This window comes from Hyla sarda, chromosome 11 (assembly GCF_029499605.1).
Source record: "Hyla sarda isolate aHylSar1 chromosome 11, aHylSar1.hap1, whole genome shotgun sequence".
Lineage (NCBI taxonomy): Eukaryota > Metazoa > Chordata > Amphibia > Anura > Hylidae > Hyla > Hyla sarda.
Genome location: NC_079199.1, coordinates 43,873,179 through 43,895,282, shown reverse-complemented (window position 1 = coordinate 43,895,282; position 22,104 = coordinate 43,873,179). Strand labels below are relative to the sequence as shown.

The 22,104-nt window shown below is 44.3% G+C and overlaps 1 long non-coding RNA gene across 1 annotated transcript; it reads right to left on the bottom strand.

Annotated features, from left to right (window-relative positions):
- Positions 1-220: 220 nt before the first annotated feature.
- Positions 221-21,866, bottom strand: LOC130295499 (uncharacterized). Its single transcript, XR_008848855.1, has 3 exons — positions 21,726-21,866; positions 516-812; positions 221-319 (listed from the first exon to the last, which is right to left on the bottom strand). It is a non-coding gene; the product is annotated as an uncharacterized LOC130295499 (long non-coding RNA).
- Positions 21,867-22,104: the final 238 nt, after the last annotated feature.

Below are 22,104 nucleotides of genomic sequence, written 5' to 3'. Positions count from 1 at the left end.
TCATTTTCACTAATTACTGGGGGAGCTTCACACTAAGCTTAGATACTGTATTTATCATGCATATGAATTGCTTTATTCTAGAATTAAAAAAAGGACTTTTGTGAGTTTTTGAGAGCCAAAATTATGGGTGCACGAAACATCAGTAGAAATGAAGTCTCTGCACCCCAGAGCTCGAATATTATTGCCTGAACCTATGATAGCCCACTGCAATCTTCTGTACCCATACCATTTCTTCCCCATGCACTTGTAGGGGAGCAGGGTAAATGTTATCCTCCAGCCTTAGGCTACTTTTACACAGGACAGGTCCATTGTGGATTTTCTGTGGAAAAATATAATTGCATTTAAATCCACAGTGGCAATTGTGCACCAACCTGTGTGTATTTTGTTGCAGATTTGCCGCTGTGGACATAACTGCCCGTACTGGCATCAGTTTAGTTCTGGCACGTTATACTGATATACTACTGGAAGCACCAGAATTATATAGTGTGGCGACCATTGGGTGTTAGTAGACGTACCTGTTTACGTCGTGACGCCAAGGCACAGTTTTTCATATCCGAAGGTGGGAGCCAGCTTCTCCTGGACCAGACACAATGAGCAAATAAACACACTGACGTCAGGTGTGTTAACACACAGACAGATGGCCTTGGTGTTAGAGTGCAGCATACCCCTTGCAAGCCCTGTTGTCTTGCTGAGGCTTGTGGTGCTTTCACTGGACGGAATTGTAGACTGTAACTTGAGATTCTGGTTGCTAGAGTCCTTCCAAAGCACTGTAGACTATTCTGCCGGGGCATGTATTCCTCCTGCGAGTGAACCTTGTAGGATGACAAGTAGAAAGATTAAAGGGGTACTCTGGCGCTAAGACATCTTATCCCCTATACAAGGGATTGGGGAAAAGATGCCTGATCATGGGGGTCCCACCACTGGGGACCCCCGTGATCTTTCATGCAGCCCCCCGTTACCATCAGCCCCCAGAGCATGTTCGCTCCGGGTCTGATGACTGCCGATCACGGGGCCGGAGTATTGTGATGTCACGGCTCTGCCCCCTCAATGCAAGCTTATGGGAGGGGGTGTGACAGCTGTCACGCCCCCTCCCATAGGCTTGCATTGAGGGGGCAGAGTGTGACATCACACGGGGTGGAGCCATGATCCAGACCCGTGATCGTCAGTCATCAGACCCGGAGCAAACATGCTTCGGGGGCTGATGGTAACGGGGTGCTGCGTGAAAGATCACGGGGGTCCCCAGCGGCGGGACTGCCGCGATCAGGCATCTTATCCCCTATCCTTTGGATAGGGGATAAGATGTCTTAGTGCCGGAGTACCCCTTTAAAGCAGGAGTAAGCCTCTACTTAGAGCACATGACACACAGCACACCTGAGCTTAGCTGTTGCTCAGGAGCCTCACTAGGGTGAAACTAACAGTGGACTAGTACCAGCAGTGGACTGACTAACTCCTCCCCTGTACCTTACTATACAGGGGAGACTTTTTGAGTCTCATTGGCTCACATGGTCACATGTGGTTCACTGCTCACATTTTAAAAGCATAGTACACTAATTACAACCTATATACACATAAATAACAAAATTAGTTTATAAAAATATATTACTCGATCTTATAAATATAGCATAAACATTATTTCAGTGGAACTTGTGTGGGCCCAACACCCTGTGCTGACGAGCTGCCCGAGACAGTCCAAAGGCTCGGGACAGCCTCCGATGCTGAGACACCACAATAGGATTGGCACTACTGACGTGATATAGTTGAATAGTAGCATAGTTACTATTTCCCTTTTGTGTCCCAAATGTGTTGATCCAGAGGAAGGATGAAAGGATGAGACTGAGGCCAATTGTCCCAAAAATCCTTTCTGACTCCAAATATTTCAATCAGAATAAATCCCTGGATCAAGATTGTCCTTCTAGTATCCATAACCTGTTATGTTATTACTCTCCAGGAAAGGCATCCAGGTCTCTTTTGATCTTTTCCTTCTTTTCCCCATGACCACTTCCTGTGGCAGAATTATTATAATATAGTAATGGCAGTACTAATAACACTGGCATGATAAAGTACTTCCAATATAGTGTTGGCAGTACTGGTATGATAGAGCAGTGATACTACTTACATGATAAAATACTGGCAGTACTGTCATGATGAAAGGTAGAACTCCACACCCCAATCACTCCCCTAACCACACCCAAGTCATGCCCTCATTCACACCCAATCGCGCAAAGTATACAAGGAGAAATATTATCACCACACATACTACCTCTATATAGTCCTGCATATAATCACTTACATGGTATACAGATCCTGTGTACAGCTGTATCTACCTATAATGTGATCATACCCTTTCTGCCAGTGCGTTCCCAAACAGGTAGCCTCCAGCTGTTGTATAACTACAACTCCCATCATTCCCTGACAGCCTTTGGCTGTCAAGGAATGATGGGGGTTGTTGTTTAGCAACATCTGAAGGCTCCCTGTTTGGGAATGCACTGCTTTAACCCCTTAAGGGCCACAGGTTTTTCCGCTTTTGCCCTTCCTCATCACCTTCTAAAAATCATAACGTTTTACAATTTGCACCTACAGACTCATATGAGGGCTTATTTTTTTGTGCCACCAATTTTACTTTGTAATGAGCAATCATTTCACCACAAAATTTACAGCGGACCCAGAAAAAAAATATTTGTGGGGCAAAATTGGGAAAAAAAACGCTATTTTGCAACTTTTGGTGGCTTCCGATTCTACGCAGTGCACTTTTCAGTAAAATTGACACCATATATTTATTCTCTATATTTATTCTCTATGTCCATACAGTTACAATGATAACCAAATTATGTCAGTTTTCTTTATTTTACTGCTTAAAACAATTATGACTACATGCACCAAAATTAGTATGTTTAAAATTGTCCTCTTCTGACCCCTTTAACTTTTTTATTTTTGTATACAGGGTGGTTTGAGAGCTCATTTTTTGCGCCATCATCTGTTGTTTTATCAGTACCATGATTTTTTTCATCAGAGTTTTTTTTATCACTTTTTATACATTTTTTTAGGGTATACAAAGTGACTAAAAATATGCAATTTTGGACTTTGGAATATTTTTTACGTGTACGCCATTGACCGTATGGTTTAATTGACCTTATATTTTTATAGTTCGGACATTTACGCACATGGCGATACCACATATGTTTATTTTTATTATGTTTATATATTTTTTACATGGAATGTGGAAAAAGGGGGATGATTTGAACTTTTAATAAGGAAGGGGTTAATGTGTGTGCTTAAACTATTTTTTTTTACACGTTTAGTCATTAGATTCCTCATAAAGATCAATGTGGTTCCATAGAACCACATTGATCTATGTGATCTGCGCTCGATTGATAAAGCCTGGTCCTGCCAGGCTTTATCATTGTTGGAGCTGCAGCTAGCACAGGATGTGAGTTAAGCCCTCCGGCTACCTCAGCAGTGGATAATCCCCCCCCCCCCCCCCCCCCCCCCGACGATCGCGCTGCAGGGAGCAGTTAAAGATACCTTTAGTCACTGCTGTCAGCTTTGGCAGCGGCAATCTAAGGGGTTAATAGTCGACCATGGCAATTGCCGTATGTCGGCTATTAACACCAGCCCTCAGCCGGGGGCCGGCCGGTATGGCTGGGGCTCGAGTCGGGAGCCCGTGCCACATCTGCTTAAGGGCACATGGACGTGTATACCTGCTTAAGGGCACATGGCCTTATATGTACTAACCCATTTTTCGTGTTTTTCTTTTCTTCTTATTTCAGATCCGTATATGCATAGGATAGGGGATAAGTTTTAGATTGCGGGGGGTCCGAGCGCTGTGGCCCCCCGCGATCGTCTGTATGAAGCCCCAGCTCTCCCATAGAGCGGCGCGTCACAACCCCCGCCCGAAGCGGGGCCTGCCACATCCCCTTCATATATCTCTATGGGAGAGCCGTTCGGCAATCTTTGGCTCTCCCATAGAGATTTATGGAGGGGGTGTGGTGACCCCCGCTTCGGGTTTTGGGTGACATGCCACTCTGTGGGAGAGCCAGGGCTCCGTACAGATAATCGAGGGGGGGGCCACAGTGCTCAGACCTCCTGCGATCTAAAACTTATCCCCTATCCTGCAGATAGAGGATACGTTTTTCTGTAATGTCGGAAATGAGACTTTTCATTTAACGACCAAGGGGTGCACCTGTAAACCCTGATCCCACTCACGCAGTTTGAAGCATCATACCCGGTAGGTCCCAAATGCTATCAGCAGCCAGGACCCATGTTTAATGCCGGGCATCGACAATCATGCTTATGCTGATACCTGGCATTAACCCTTTATATGCTGCGATCAAAGTTGATCTTGGCATCTAATTGTGGGAGTTAACGGTGATGGTTGCTCAGCAGAGCTGATCAGGACATCCGCGGTGAAATCGCAGGTCCCGATCAGCTGAGTGGACGGCGGGAGGGCCCTTACCTGCTTTCTCACCATTCGATCCCTGCTCTGATGTCCCAGCCAGCCCTGGCAGGCTAGAGCAGCAGAGCACCGATAACACTGATTGAACATTGCAAGATTGCATGTTATAGTCCCCTAGGGACAAAAAAAAAAGTGGAAAAAAAAAGAGTTAATAAAATAGAATTATCCCCTTCCTTAATAAAAGTTTGAATCACCCCCTTTTTCCATTTTAAAATAAAATAATGGTATCAAAAATAAACATATCTGGAATCGCCTCGTGCGGAAATGTCCAAACTATTGAAATATAATGTTATTAGATTGCACGGTCAATGGCTAAATGGTAATGGACAAATAATACCAAAGTCCAAAATTGTGCATTTTTGGTCATTTCATATAGCAAATCTCTATTAAAAACTGCTATTTCTGGCCTACAGTGAGCCTCAATAGGGGTGTAGAACACTTTGCCTTGCTATAATACGCATTGGATGTGAACTGGGTTAGTGAAATTATACTGTTGTTCAGTATGACATGCAGATTAGCGGAGTCGCTATTAGAATCAATGAAAGAGCCTGGAGGTGTCATCAGTATGAGGAGACCATATAGTGGCTGAATGACACAGTGTGGAGGTGGCAGCAACAAGAGGAGACCATATAGTGGCTGAATGATCCAGCCTGGAGGTGGCAACAGCCTGACGAGACCATAGGGCCTCACAATTGAAAAGAATAAAGATATTTTTTTTTCATTTAAATTGAAGATTTCAAATACATGAACCTAAAAAGTTTTATTTAATGTGCCAGCAGCATGAGGAAACCACATGGTGGAACAGTGACACAGCCTGGAGATGGCGTAGCATGAGGAGACCATATAGTGGCAGGATGAGACAGCCTGGAGGTGGCAGTAGCATGAGGAGAACATATGGGGCAGTATGAGACAGCCTGGAGCTGGCATAAGCATGAGGAGAACAGATGGTAGCAGGATGAGACAGCCTGGAGGTGGCATCAGGAGTCCTGAAAGTGACCCGTGACATAGTGGGGTGGGGGGGGCAATACCAGTACCCGGTGACGAAGGTGGGTGAAAAAAGGAGGAATTGGCATCAGATGGCGGGTGTCAGGATCAGAATAGTAGCTGAGGCAGGTAGGCAGAAGAAAACAGTCTATTTTGTAAAAAGTGTTAGTGTGCACAAGTAAGTATTGAAGATATGCATTACGTAAAACTTAACTTTTAATAATATTCTTAGGATAAAATATATGTACCCGAAATGTTTTTTAAATCAAACAGATTGGAAAGGTGTGCAAAAAATACCATGTGCCACCTACACCACCAAGTATTGATGTGATGCAAAGACCTCTAAAAGGTGGAAGGGAACAACATATGGTACGTGGTTTGCACTTATGAGGGGAGTACAATGTGCTCCAGTACGCTTAAAACAGTATTTGTCTACAACACCAGCAAGGTGTGTACTTTTGGCTGGCCTTTCACAGTAACTATAACAGGAACAAAATGGTACTGTCATGACCGACTGGGGGAACAGGGAGAGTGAGCCCTAAACTGACCCTAAAACACTCTCCCTGTCTACTTGCCCAAACATCTTAAGTGAATCGACAACTAGGAGCCGGTCCCTCCCTGTGCTACAGTGCAGTGGCGTAAAAACAATTAATGTACATAGTCGGTCACAGGCCAGAAACAGAAACGGAAAACTACCAGACAACCAGATATACCAGACAGGATACAAATAATAATAGGGCAGAAAATAAACAGGCAAACTGATCAGGAACATAGGACACTGTTCACAAACAGATACAAGGGCAAAGATCAGATCAAACAAACAGGATATAAATATAGAACACTGTTCTCACTGAACAAAGATAACTAGCAAACAAATTAGGTCCAGAACACAAGACTGTGAAACAGATGAGTCAGCATGGACTCCAGGAGCAAACAAGAATAAGAACTCAATCCCCCAGCAAACCTCCAGTAAACAATCTCCCAGAGTCCACCATGGAGCAAAGAGATATCTTGTACTAAAACTCAATTCACCAGAGTCCCATTAAAATGGTCACAGGCATGTCTTGTTACAAAACCTCTGAAAACGGATACAAGAAAACTCCCAGTGTGAACAGCGACACAGCAGAACGGACATACAATCCTAAAAACCGACTAATGAAACACAGAATAAAATCTACTAAACAAGACTAATTAACCATGGCTGAAAAACTCAGATCAAATAACAAGATAATTACAAGGTAAATGCTCAAGCAGACATGTGCACACACATCATAACAGCATTATTGCACAAGCACACAGCATTATTGCACAAGCAGACAAAGTGTATTGTAGTAACAGACATCATAGTATTGCGCTAAATAACCAGCACTGAATGCAGGCTTAAAAAATACACATCCGAGTTCTCATTCGTTCAGAGCATTAACCAGTCCCTATACAGGGAGAATAGAAAACTGCTCTGAACATCCTAGTGTGTGAATGGACACCTAAACAGAAAAATACTGAAACAAATAAATGGACATTACAGGTACGCCACTTAGATGTACGTACGTGGTATGCACTTATGAGGGGAGTACAATACACTCCAGTATGCTTAAAACAGTATTTCTCTACAACACCAGCAGGTGTGTACTTTTGTCTGGCTTTTCATAGTAACTAGGCCCTTAGGACTATAACAGAAACAAAATCATACACCACTTAGATGTACGTATGTGGTATGCACTTATGAGGGGAGTACAATGCGCTCCCGATCGCTTAAAACAGTATTTGTCTACAACATCAGCAGGTGTGTACTTTTGGCTGGCCTTTCACAGTAACTAGGCCCTTAGGACTATAACAGGAACAAAATGGTACACCACTTAGATGTACATACGTTGTATGCACTTATGAGGGGAGTACAATACGCTCCAGTACGCCTAAAACAGTATTTGTCTACAACACAGCAGGTGAGTACTTTTGGCTGGCCTTTCAAGGTAACTAGGACCTTGAGACTTTAACAGGAATGAAATGGTACACCACTTAGATGTACATATGTGGTATGACTCATGGGGGGAGTAAAATGCGCTCAAGTATGCTTAAAACCGTATTTGTCTGAAACACCAGCAAGTGTGTACTTTTGGCTGGCCTTTCACAGTAACTAGGACATTAAGACTATAACAGGAACAAAATGATACTGTCATGACCGACTGGGAGAACAGGGAGAGTGAGCCCTAAAATCACCCTAAAAACACTCTCCCTGTCTACTTGCCCAAACATCCTAAGCGATGAATCGACAACTAGGAGCCGGTCCCTCCCTGTGCTACAGTGCAGTGGCGTAAAAACAAATAATGTACATAGTCGGTCACAGGCCAGAAACAGGAATGGAAAACTACCAGACAACCAGATATACTAGTCCGGATACAACTACTAATAGGGCAGAATATAAACAGGCAAACTGATCAGGAACATATGAGACTTCCCAAACAGATAAAAGTACCCAGCTTGTGTCTGTCTTGTCCAGCTAATTTATATCCGTCATCTTCAGTCATCTCCAGTCAAAGCCAGTCATCATCAGTCAAGTGTGTGGTATCCCAGTGCGGAACACCATTGTCTACCTGCTCTGTCAGGTGGATGAAACATGTCTTTATTGTATTTTCATTGTCTAATGTAATTGCACTCTATTGTCATGCAAGGAGTTTATGTTATCTCTGTAGGAGGATGGGTAAGAAAACACAGTATTTGTCTAGAACAGCATCAGGTGTGTACTTTTGGCTGGCCTTTCACAGTAACTAATCTTGTAGTAAGAAAAAATAAAACTCCAAATCAGGCGCTTCTCCCAATGGAAGGTTTTCTTTATTTTTCAGGATAATGCATAAAATATATATATATATTTTTTTTTTTAAAAAAGCACTTTCAACGCGTTTCTAGCTCGGACCGAGCTCTTTATCAAGACGTGCATGACGTGATGCACGTCTTGATAAAGAGCTTGGTCCGAGCTAGAAAAGCGTTGAAAGTGGTTTTAAAAAAAAAAAATGTATGCATTATCCTGAAAAATAAAGAAAACCTTCCATTGGGAGAAGTGCCTGATTTGGAGTTTTATTTTTTCTTACTACAAGATCAGCTATTCATGCCGACTTCCCTGGATGATCGGGCACTCCAAGGCTGCTGACCCGCTACTGACAGGCTGATATAGATGTTATGCTCTGAGCATAACCAACTCTGGTGAGCACAATCTTATCATCACTTATGTCTGCATCCACAATGATAATACACTAGGATCGCGCTCCTCCTTTTGTCTTTTTGTCTTTTTAGTGCTTTCACAGTAACTAGGCCCTTAAGACTTTAACAGGAACAAAATGGTACACCACCTGTGTACGCACAGGTTATACTTAATAGAGGACAATACACTCTGCTACTCAACCAGTATTAGGCACTAATAGCAGGTGATTGTGGCTTTTAGTGCTCTGCTCACCCTAACTGGCTGGCTACTATTAGCTTTTCAGTTGTTGAACACACCAGTGCTGGAGCACCCAGTCGCTGTGTACTGCACTCAATCTCTCTCCCTTCTCTATCAGTGCTTCTAGGCTGGATTTGGGCTTGAGGTAAATGGCTGCTGTAATACACCCACAATTGCCCTTTCTCTCTCAATCTCTCTCCCTTCCCTATCTGTGCTTCTAGGCTGGATTTGGGCTTGAGGTGAATCACTGCTGTAAAAATGCTTTTCTGTGCAATATACACTGCTCTCTGAACCTCTCTCTCTGCAATAGAACACTGATGTGAGTGGCCGCAAGATGGCTGCCGATTATATAGGGCTGTGACATCACCGCGGTGGCTGGCTGCTGATAGGCTGCATGCTGCATGTGATTCAGGGTCATCCCACCTACCCTTGTTTCCGGCTTCCCATGTACTGACATGTGGAGCCGCCATCTTAGATGCCCTGGAGCCAGGTCAGCACTAAATGGAGTTTAATGAAGCGATTCGTATGAGCCAATCGGGCCGATATTCGCATTTGTTGCAAAGCAAATTTTTCCTGAAATTCGTTATGAATTCAGATTCATCACATTCAATTCGCTCATCCTGACTAATTTTGGTGCATGTTGTTAAAAAAAAATTTCAAGTAGTAAAATAAAAAAAACTATATAAATTGGGTATCCTTGTAATAGTATGGACCTATAAAATGAACATAAGGTGTAATTTTTACCAAAAGTGCGCTGCGTAGAAACGGAAGCCACCAAAGGTTATAAAATGGCCTTTTTGTTGTTTTTTATCTTTTTTTATTTCACCCGACAAATATATATATATTTTTTTGTTTTGTCACAGATTTTATTTTATACAAAACAAGCCCTTATATGGGTCTGCAGATGCAAAATTGAAAGTGTTATGGTTTTTAGAAGGGGAGGAGAAAAAATGAAAGTGCAAAAATTAAAATTGGCCTGGTCCTTAACCCCTTAACGACGCAGGACGTAAATGTACGTCCTGGTGATGTGGTACTTAACGCACCAGGACATACATTTACGTCCTGAGCATAACCGCGGGCATCGCAGCCAGGGACCGGCCGGTAATGGCGGGCACCCGCGATCCCGCGGATGTCCGCCATTAACCCCTCAGATGCCGTGATCAATACAGATCACGGCATCTGCAGCATCGCGATCACTTAACAGGATGATCGGATCGCCCACAGCGCTGCCGCTGCCATCCGATCCTCCTGCAAGGCAGACGGAGGTCCCCTCACCTGCTTCCGCTGTCTTCCGGGAGTCTTCTGCTCTGATCTGCCTTCCCGCAGACCAGAGCAGAAGATGACCGATAATCCTGATCAGTGCTATGTCCTATACATAGCACTGAACAGGATTAGCAATCGAATGGTTGCTATAAATAGTCCCCTATGGGGACTATAAGAGTTTATAAATAAAAGTAAAAAAATAAAGTAAAAAAAATGTGATAAAACCCCCTCCCCCGAAAAAACGTAAATTGTCCCATTTTCCCTATTTTACCCCCAAAAAGTGTAAAAAAAAAAATTATTTTATATACATATTTGGTATTGCCGCGTGCGTAAATATCTATTAAATATACTATTAAAATAAAATGTAAATGATCCGGTACGGTGAACGGCGTGAACGTAAAAAAAAAAAGTCCAAAATAGCTGCTTTTTTATAACATTTTATTCCCCAAAAAATTTATTAAAAATGTAATAAAAGTTTTGTATAAGCAAATATGGTATAAATAAAAAGTACAGATCACGGCGCAAAAAATGAGCCCTCATACCACCGCTTATACGGAAAAATGAAAAAGTTATAGGTCTTCAAAATAGGGGGATTTTAAACGTACTAATTTGGTTAAAAAGTTTGCGATTTTTTTTAAGGGCAAAAGTAATAGAAAAGTGTATAATCATGGGTATCATTTTAATTGTATTGACCCAGAGAATAAAAAACACATGTCATTTTTACCAAAAATTGTACAGCGTGAAAACAAAACCTTCCAAAATTAGCAAAATTGCGTTTTTCTTTTTAATTTTCCCACACAAATAGTATTTTTTGGGTTGCGCCATACATGTTATGGTAAAGTGAGTGATGTTATTATAACGGACAACTGGTCGTGCAAAAAACAAGCCCTCATACTATTCTGTGGATGAAAATATAAAAGAGTTATGATTTTTTGAAGGGGAGGAGGAAAAAACAAAAGCATAAAAATAAAATTGAGTCCTTAAGGTCCAAATGGGCTGAGTCCTTAAGGGGTTAAAGGGGTACTCCAGCCCTAAGACATCTTATCCCCTATCCAAAAGATAGGGGATAAGATGTCCAATTGCGGGGGTCCCGCCGCTGGGGACCCCCGCAATCTCGCATGCAGCACCCACCTGTGGGAGCTGCACGCAGCGCTGCAGCCTCCCAGTCTGCCGGGTCACGACTACGGGGCAGGAGTATCGTGACTTTATGACTCCACCCCTGTGTGACGTCACAACCTGCAATGCAAGTCTCTACAAGTCTTATTGTTTCTTTATCTAAAAAGTGTATTTATTTTTTGTTTTTCAGCATTCCTGCCTACTGTGCCTTTAGCTGCTATGTAAGAGTCAATTGTTTTCCACTGTGAAGAACTGGTGAGTAGCCACAGTAACAGTCCTCAGCCAATCAGGTTGAGACTAGTCTTCCTCCACCCTAGTTCCCTAGGACAGGAAGGGGTTCAGCCTAAGCTTAGTTTAGTCTGGCTTTAGCCAGCAGTGAGGTAACTATTCCAGGTGCAGTCTCCTGCTCTCATACCTTTAATGAGAATAGGCCCCAAGCAATGTCCCCAAGTTCCAGAGTTAGCTGAAGTTCTTTCTCACAGATCCTGCTGCCAAGGTGAAGTCAAGTCATCATCTAAGCGGCGATTTATGGACTATACGTAGACGTCCCACCTATAGCAAATTGGATCAAGATGTAGGAATCCTCAGGGCCACATCTATCCCTGTAACGGACTCGTGTCCGAGGCCCCTCTGCCTTATTCCCTCAAGTAACTGGCGCCCAGGTTTACATCGAAGAAATGTAGGTAACGTAGAGAGATCTCTCAAGTTTCCATGGACTACCCACAGGAAGACTCTGGAGAAAAACACAACTAATGAAACCCAGCTTGTGTCTGTCTTGTCCAGCTAGTTTCTATCCGTCATCTTCAGTCATCTCCAGTCAAAGCCAGTCAACATCAGTCAAGTGTGTGGTGTCCCAGTGCGGAACACCATTGTCTACCTGCTCTGTCAGGTGGATGAAACCTGTCTTCATTGTATTTTCATTGTCAAATGTAATTGCACTCTATTGTCATGCAAGGAGTTTATGTTATCTCTGTAGGAGGATGGGTAAGAAAACACATGAGCATTTCAGCCAATCAGGACTTCTTGTATTTCTCCACCTGGGTCTGACCAGACAGAGAGGAGTTTAGTCCAGTCAGAGAAGTGTGAGACAAGAGAGAGGAAAGACCTCTGATTTGGGGCTTGTCCTTTACCTCATGGGGACAGGCCCTAGACCCAGATGCTGAATTATTGGATTAAGAACGACTACGCACTTTTCACAAGGTTCCAACCGACCAGGTCGTCAGTCTAGAAAGAGTGTGCACACATGGTCTGCTGGGACTGTGTGGGCACCTCAGAAAGAGCTAGAAGGAAGGTATAAAAATTGAGGTTTAATGTGAATCTGCAGCATCACCTGCATTAACCTGCTGGTACTACCTGTTAGGCTGAGTTCCCATTAAGTTTTCCCCCAAACGGGAGCGCATATGGCAGGGGAGAGCTAAAAACTTGTGCTCCCATATGCCTTTCTATGCGCTCCCGTATGTAATTCCTTTCAATGAGCCGGCCACAGTGAAACGTTCGGGGCTCATTTTTGCCCCGTATGCGCTTTTACAACCGGACCTAAAACCGTGGTCGACCACGGTTTTACATGCGAGGAAAAAGCGCATACGGGGCAAAAATGAGCCGACTGGAACAAACGTTTCACTGCGGTCGGCTCTTTGAAACGAGTTACATATGGGAGCGCATTCAAAGGCATACGGGAGCACAAGTTTTTAGCTCTCCCCTGCCGTATGCGCTCCCGTATGGGGGAAAACATAATGGAAACCCAGCCTTAGTGGAGATGACACTGATCAAAATGGTTGTTACATTATCCTCCTAGGTGCAGCCATTCCCAAGATATTATTAAAAATCCAAGTATGTAAATTAGGGTCTTGGTGCACTCAAGTGTTCCCTAGTCCCGAGGTGCTCTGGTCCCTTACTCACACCCTCTAGTGCAGTGGTCTTCAACCTGCGGACCTCCAGATGTTGCAAAACTACAACTTCCGCTCACAAATTCTGCTTCAAAAATTACGAAAATGGAATTGGTGGATGGAAAACCCATTGACTATCATGCACATTTTAGCAAGCAGAATTTCTGTCTGTCATTTCATAGCGGAATTGCAGGCAGAAATTTTGTTGTGTAAACCTAGCCTTAGTGCAGGTGATGCTGCTGACAGATTTCCTTGAATGCCTGCAGCTGAGCCGTTAAATAATACAATTTGTGTTGTAGCAGCCATTTTTACTTTGAGTGCTATTAAACTGGGTGAGTGACAAAAATGGCGAAACTGAAGTGTGAACACAGCCTTATGAAAAAGAATCAAGCCACGCTACATGCCAGGGATGTATGGGCCCACAAAACCACAATGCCACATTTTATCCTATTCCTGAATGAATGGATGGATAATTAGTAGTGAACATTATAGTTTGATGGTTGTCCATAAGGATGGTGAATGCATGGCGTTCTTTCTTTCATCCACAAGATGGCAGTATTCATTCTTATATAAAGCTGTTTACTATGAATCAGGGATAGATTTTTTTTTATAGAAAATCACACAGTGTATGCCTCCTGTCTTATGTCTCATGTCCCCTCTTTGTGTTTTTGTTCCTCACCATTTTCAAGTTATTTCTTTGCTGTCTGATAATGACAACCCTCTTGTTAACATTGAGGTTGTGGCCACACATCTTTATTCTGAGCCTCACTTTGCACAAACCATAACTTCCAAAAGCTGGCCACTTTAATTTGGCATTTATTTAGGGCCTTTTACAACCAAAAATGTCCACAGAAACAGATGGCTGTCCGGCCATGTTTGGAGTTTTAGTTTTGCAACAGCTGAGACACACTGTTTGGAAAACACTGCCCTACAGTTTACATCACCACCTCTGACCAGACCACACAACCCTGTCATATGCACATACACATTTATTTCTGTTCACTTGTAGGGCAGAAGTTAAAACTTCATTGGGACACTTAAAGTGTACCTGTGGTTAGGCTTCTGGTTCTGATGTGTGAGCCAGGAGTGTGTCCCAGAGCCTCACTGCACAGAGCCCCGCTTGTCCTCAACGCACAGAGCCCTGCTTGTCCTCAGTGTACAGAGACCTGCTTGTCCTCACTGCACAGGGCCCTGCTTGTCCTCAGTGTACAGAGCCCTGATTTTCCTCAGTGTACAGAGCCCTGCTTGTCCTCAGTGTACAGAGCCCTGCATGTCCTCAGTGTACAGAGCACTGCTTGTCCTTAGTGTACAGAGCCCTGCATGTCCTCAGTGTAAAGAGCCCTGCTTGTCCTCACTGTACAGAGCCCTGCTTGTCCTCAGTGTACAGAGCCCTGCTTGTCCTCAGTGTACAGAGCCCTGCTTGTCCTCACTGTACAGAGCCCTGCTTGTCCTCACTGTACAGAGCCCTGCTTGTCCTCAGTGTACAGAGCCCTGCTTGTCCTCAGTGTACAGAGCCCTGATTTTCCTCAGTGTACAGAGCCCTGCTTGTCCTCAGTGTACAGAGCCCTGCTTGTCCTCAGTGTACAGAGCCCTGCTTGTCCTCAGTGTACAGAGCCCTGATTTTCCTCAGTGTACAGAGCCCTGCTTGTCCTCAGTGTACAGAGCCCTGCATGTCCTCAGTGTACAGAGCACTGCTTGTCCTTAGTGTACAGAGCCCTGCATGTCCTCAGTGTAAAGAGCCCTGCTTGTCCTCACTGTACAGAGCCCTGCTTGTCCTCAGTGTACAGAGCCCTGCTTGTCCTCAGTGTACAGAGCCCTGCTTGTCCTCACTGTACAGAGCCCTGCTTGTCCTCACTGTACAGAGCCCTGCTTGTCCTCAGTGTACAGAGCCCTGCTTGTCCTCAGTGTACAGAGCCCTGCTTTCCCTCAGTGTACAGAGCCCTGCTTGTCCTCACTGTACAGAGCCCTGCTTGTCCTCACTGTACAGAGCCTTGCTTGTCCTCAGTGTACATAGCCCTGCTTGTCCTCAGTGTACAGAGCCCTGCTTGTCCTCAGTGTACAGAGCCCTGATTGTCCTCAGTGTACAGAGCCCTGCTTGTCCTCAGTGCACAGAGCCCTGCTTGTCCTCAGTGTTCAGAGCCCTGCTTGTCCTAACTGTGCAGAGCCATGCTTGTCCTCAGTGTACAGAGCCCTGCTTGTCCTCAGTGTACAGAGCCCTGCTTTCCCTCAGTGTACAGAGCCCTGCTTGTCCTCAGTGTACAGAACGCTGCTTGTCCTCAGTATACAGAGCCCTGCTTGTCCTCAGTGTACAGAGCCCTGCTTGTCCTCAGTATACAGAGCCCTGCTTGTCCTCAGTGTGCAGAGCCCTGCTTGTCCTCAGTGTACAGAGCACTGCTTGTCCACAGTTTACAGAGCGCTGCTTGTCCTCAGTGTAGTCCTGCTTGTCCTCAGTGTTCAGAGCCCTGCTTGTCCTCAGTGTACAGAGCCCTGCTTGTCCTCAGTGCACAGAGCCCTGCTTGTCCTCAGTGTACAGAGCCCTGCTTGTCCACCCACACTTCCTGTATTTCGACTCCTCACAGAGACACATCGGCAATAGCTACAGGGACAAAACTATACACTCTTTTTAACCCTTGTATATTAGAAATATACATATTCATACAAATATAATGTTATTTTCTACACTTTTGCTAATGACAGGTACACTATTTCCATTTTTTTCAAAAATGTTTTCTTTTTTTTCAATAGATCAGTTCTTCGCGTTCTATTTTCTCTAGTTCCTTTCTAGAATACCCTCTGTTCTCGAATTTTTCGGTAATGATATATATATTTTTTTTCATATTCTTCCTTTTTATTAATTATCCTCTTCGCTTTGATGTATTAACGTTTAGGTAAACCCTGAAAGATGTTAGGATTATGAAAACTACTTTTATGTAACATTATTTTTATCTGTACTTTTTACAAACAATGTGGTATCAAATCCTATTATTATTTTTACTAACCTCTACTTCAAGAAATTGTATTTTCTGTAAATCACAGGTTGGAGTAAATTTAATTGTGGGATGCACTGTATTTAATCTCTGTCCCTCCCCCCCCCCCCCCCTCGAGCATGAAAATATCATCCACATAACGTAACCACGTTAGTGGAGCTTCCATGCTACTGGGGGAGAGGGCGAATCTGTTCTCGAATGGGTGCATAAAAATTTTTGCGAGACTTGGGGCGGCGGGAGACCCCATCAAAGTCCCGCCCACTTGAAGAAAACATTGAGTATCAAATTGAAAATAATTCTTATACAAAATCTAATGAACCCATGAGAAATGCAATCATTCGATTGCTAAGTGACTTGTTCTTACATAGGACTTCATGAATACTGTTACGCCGAGCGCTCCGGGTCCCCGCTCCTCCCCGGAGCGCTCGCTACACTCTCCCCACTGCAGCGCTCCGGTTAGATCCACTGACCCGGGGCGCTGCGATTCCGCTTCCAGCCGGGATGCGATTCGCGATGCGGGTAGCGCCCGCTCGCGATGCGCACCCCGGCTCCCGTACCTGACTCGCTCTCCCTCGGTCCTGTCCCGGCGCGCGCGGCCCCGCTCCCTAGGGCGCGCGCGCGCCGGGTCTTTGCGATTTAAAGGGCCACTGCGCCGCTGATTGGCGCAGTGATTCCAATTAGTGTGTTCACCTGTGCACTTCCCTAAGGCCCGGTGGTCTCTGTTCTTTGCCCGATTTAATTTTGAAATTCACTTTCGGCCTGCCGATAAGAACATTAGGGCCGATGCTCTCTCTCGTTCCTCGGATGCCTCGGAAGTTGAACTCTCTCCGCAACACATCATTCCTCCTGACTGCCTGATTTCCACTTCTCCAGCCTCCATCAGGCAAACTCCTCCAGGAAAGACCTTTGTTTCTCCACGCCAACGCCTCGGAATCCTCAAATGGGGTCACTCCTCCCATCTCGCAGGTCATGTGGGCATCAAGAAATCTGTGCAACTCATCTCCCGCTTCTATTGGTGGCCGACTCTGGAGACGGATGTTGTGGACTTTGTGCGAGCCTGCACTATCTGTGCCCGGGATAAGACTCCTCGCCAGAAGCCCGCTGGTTTTCTTCATCCCCTGCCTGTCCCCGAACAGCCTTGGTCTCTGATTGGTATGGATTTTATTACTGATTTACCCCCTTCCCGTGGCAACACTGTTATTTGGGTGGTCGTTGATCGATTCTCCAAAATGGCACATTTCATCCCTCTTCCTGGTCTTCCTTCAGCGCCTCAGTTGGCTAAACAATTTTTTGTACACATTTTTCGTCTTCACGGGTTGCCTACGCAGATCGTCTCGGATAGAGGCGTCCAATTCGTGTCTAAATTCTGGAGGGCTCTCTGTAAACAACTCAAGATTAAATTAAATTTTTCTTCTGCATATCATCCCCAATCCAATGGACAAGTAGAAAGAATTAACCAGGTCTTGGGTGATTATTTACGACATTTTGTTTCCTCCCGCCAGGATGACTGGGCAGATCTCCTTCCATGGGCCGAATTCTCGTATAACTTCAGAGTCTCTGAATCTTCCTCCAAATCCCCATTTTTCGTGGTGTACGGCCGTCACCCTCTTCCCCCCCTCCCTACCCCCTTGCCCTCTGGTCTGCCCGCTGTGGATGAAATTTCTCGTGACCTTTCCATCATATGGAGAGAGACCCAAAATTCTCTCTTACAGGCTTCATCACGCATGAAGAAGTTCGCGGATAAGAAAAGAAGAGCTCCTCCCATTTTTTCCCCTGGAGACAAGGTATGGCTCTCCGCTAAATATGTCCGCTTCCGTGTCCCTAGCTACAAGTTGGGACCACGCTATCTTGGTCCTTTCAAAATTTTGTGTCAGATTAATCCTGTCTCTTACAAACTTCTTCTTCCTCCTTCTCTTCGTATTCCTAATGCCTTTCACGTTTCTCTTCTTAAACCACTCATCATCAACCGTTTCTCTCCCAAATCTGTTCCTCCCACTCCTGTTTCCGGCTCCTCGGACATCTTCTCCGTCAAAGAGATTCTAGCATCTAAAAAGGTCAGAGGGAAAACCTTTTTTTAGTGGATTTGGAGGGTTGTGGTCCAGAAGAGAGATCCTGGGAACCTGAGGACAACATCCTAGACAAAAGTCTGCTCCTCAGGTTCTCAGGCTCTAAGAAGAGGGGGAGACCCAAGGGGGGGGGTACTGTTACGCCGAGCGCTCCGGGTCCCCGCTCCTCCCCGGAGCGCTCGCTACACTCTCCCCACTGCAGCGCTCCGGTCAGATCCACTGACCCGGGGCGCTGCGATTCCGCTTCCAGCCGGGATGCGATTCGCGATGCGGGTAGCGCCCGCTCGCGATGCGCACCCCGGCTCCCGTACCTGACTCGCTCTCCCTCGGTCCTGTCCCGGCGCGCGCGGCCCCGCTCCCTAGGGCGCGCGCGCGCCGGGTCTTTGCGATTTAAAGGGCCACTGCGCCGCTGATTGGCGCAGTGATTCCAATTAGTGTGTTCACCTGTGCACTTCCCTATATCACCTCACTTCCCCTGCACTCCCTTGCCGGATCTTGTTGCCATCGTGCCAGTGAAAGCGTTTCCTTGTGTGTTCCTAGCCTGTGTTCCAGACCTCCTGCCGTTGCCCCTGACTACGATCCTTGCTGCCTGCCCCGACCTTCTGCTACGTCCGACCTTGCTTCTGTCTACTCCCTTGTACCGCGCCTATCTTCAGCAGTCAGAGAGGTTGAGCCGTTGCTAGTGGATACGACCTGGTCACTACCGCCGCAGCAAGTCCATCCCGCTTTGCGGCGGGCTCTGGTGAAAACCAGTAGTGACTTAGAACCGATCCACTAGCACGGTCCACGCCAATCCCTCTCTGGCACAGAGGATCCACTACCTGCCAGCCGGCAACGTGACAAATACATTGTATTCCCTCTGCTTGGGGAATATTTGTGCATAAACTTTGGACGTCAATCATTTACGACACTAAAAGATCAATGCAAATTAGATTATTGCAAAAAAACTTGAACAGTTTTCTAAAAAAAAGAAGTTGTTCTGTCATTCCACGCATCCACCTTAACGGAGTATCTCAAAATTCAGAGAATTCCTCAAGGATAAAGGTGAAAATTTGCACCCACATTACTACCAGATGATGCCAGATACCAGCAAAGATGGTAGGCGATGAATAATAGACACTCACTAAATTTGATCCTATTAACCGTTCAACATCTACAAATAGCCATTAATCCTACTAAAAAGGAAATATCGGAGATTAATGAAAAATTTAGATCAACTAAATCAAAATTTTAAATGGAACAAATACAAAGTGAACTAACTGCCGGAGTGGGGAAATTGAAAGCAATAACTCTACAAAATAAATTACAAAAATTTGAACTTGACATGAGAGATTACATGCAGAACCGAGTATAAACATGGGCGGAGGAGAGACGACAACGGAGACAAGGAAATCCGGGTCAATATACATCATCTGATACTTTGGATTCAGATGAGTCTGAACAAACGACTAAAAGGAAACCGCATTTTTTAGGAAAAACAAAAGAAAGAACTGGTACGAAAGAAAAATCAGGAGACAGCAAGAGTTCAGACACTACGGAAGGAGAAACCGGTTCAGTAAAAATGAAAAAAGACAAAGAAAAAGGAAAACAAAATGCAAAAAAGATCTAATTGTGAACATGTCAGAACATGTCTTAACGGACACTGAGAGGACAGTACTTAACAAAGGTTTAGGGTTTGTTCCCTTTCAGGATAAGGGCATGTTTGCATTTAAAGTAGATATGTTCAAATTTTGCAGTAATATTAAGATGAAAATGTACCTACAAGTTAGGGAAATATCTATGCCATGTGTAGATAGACCATTACATGTTATTCCTGATACATTGAGGAAAAAATCTACCTTTGTACCAGAAATAACTACTAATAGTGTCGAGACATTCTCTAAAATTGTGATTTCTGAAGTAAGTGAAAAATGGAATGATGTTCATAAAGTACATTCTAATATATCTAAAGATGAGAGAATTGCTCTAAAAAATTTGCGCAATGACTCCTCCTTGAAGTTAAAAGGGCTGACAAGGGGGGAGCCACCGTATTGATGCGTAAAGAAGATTATGTGCAAGAAGCTACTAAACAATTGAATGATAGAAATGAATATTTATACATTTTATACCTACTCCCAAAAATCCACAAGGATTGTGACTGGCCCCCAGGGTGCCCGATCGGGTACAGGTTCCCTGTTGAAGCCGCTCGCGATCCTTGTAGATAGTTTCCTTCAGCCAGAGGTGAAAAGATTGGAACGATGTCTGCAAGACACTACACATTTTCTTCAATCTCTTGGAGATAGATGTGACCAATGTTAAATTTCTCTGTACTTTGGACATCCAAAGTTTATACACAAATATTCCCCAAGCAGAGGGAATACAATGTATTCATGAAGTCCTATGTAAGAACAAGTCACTTGGCAATCAAATGATTGCATTCCTTATGGGTTTATTAGATTTTATTTTATATAAGAATTATTTTCGTTTTGATACAAAAAAAATTCTTCAAGTGGGCGGGACTTTGATGGGGTCTCCCGTTGCCCCAAGTCTCGCCAACATTTTTATGCACACGATCGAGAACAGATTCGTCCTCTCCCCCAGTATCATGGAAGCTCCAAAATTGCATATTTTTGGTCACTTTGTATACCTTAAAAAAATATATAAAAAGCGATCAAAAAGTCCCATCAAAACAATCATGGTACCAATAAGAACTTCACATGACAGCGCAAAAAATGAGCCCTCACACATCCCCGTATACAGAAAAATAAAAAAGTACTAGGGGTCAGAAAATGCCAATTTTCATGTTAGGTATCCTTGAAACCGTATGGACCTACAGAATAAAGATAAGTTGTCATTTTTACCAAAAAGTGCACTGCGTAGAAACAGACGCCCCCCAAAAGTTACAAAATGGCATTTGTTTAAATTTTGGCCAACAATTTTTTTTTTCGAGTTTCACCATAGATTTTGTAGAGAAATGATTATAAAGTGATACTGGTTGTGCAAAAAAAAAGCCCTTATATGGGTTTGTAGGTGCAAAATTGAAAGTGTTATGATTTTTAAAAGGTGAAGAAGAAATAATGAAAAATGGCCCAGTCCGTAAGGGGTTAAAATCCATTGCAGATCTGCTGCAGATCAATTGCAGAAAATCTGCAGCAAGTCTGTAGAATGTAAAAATGATGACACAAGGGGTCGTCTAATGGGACTAGTAGTACTCCTAATATTGTCAAATGTGCTGAGAGTGATGTGGCAGTCCCCAGAGTAACCCAGCCCTAGGTGTTCACGACTTTTATCATGGGCTGCACATGTTGGTGCTAATCCCTTGGGGCATGTCCCTGTTTACTATGTACTGGTGATGTTGGTCAGGATGCAGGTGCCACATTTGCCAATTTTACTTGCAAAACTTTCAGATGTAAACAGCAGTAACGCTTCTTACAAAAAAAGCCCAGGCTGTAAGCGCTGAAAGGGTTAATGTAGTGTACAGAGGAGAGGTGTTTGTTGCAATGTAGCAGTGACCCAATATGATGTGTGGCCTTTCTAGCACAATTCCGAAGTACTCACTGAGCAATGTTATCTCAGGGGTGTAACTGAGGTAGTTGATTGTCTTCCGCACATGATACCATATCAACAGTACTGCTAACCGGACCAGGACCACAAGGCATGCAGCATCCGGTTTTCTCTGTTTGCTGTCAGGCACCTCAGTATTTTCCTTTCTTCTAAATGCTCCCTTGATCTGGTAGTAGACAATGGACACCCTGTCACCAAACAGAAATAACTAATGGAAGAAAAGAAAAAAGAGGGACCACGCCTTGTGTATTACCCAAGGTACCAGAAGTCTATGGGAGTAAAAAAAACTCCAAGAAAAACGCCATGTGGGTTTTAACTTTGGTGTTTTTTTAGGCGTTTTTTATTCTCTTTTGGACTTTAGCGATCCAAAAAA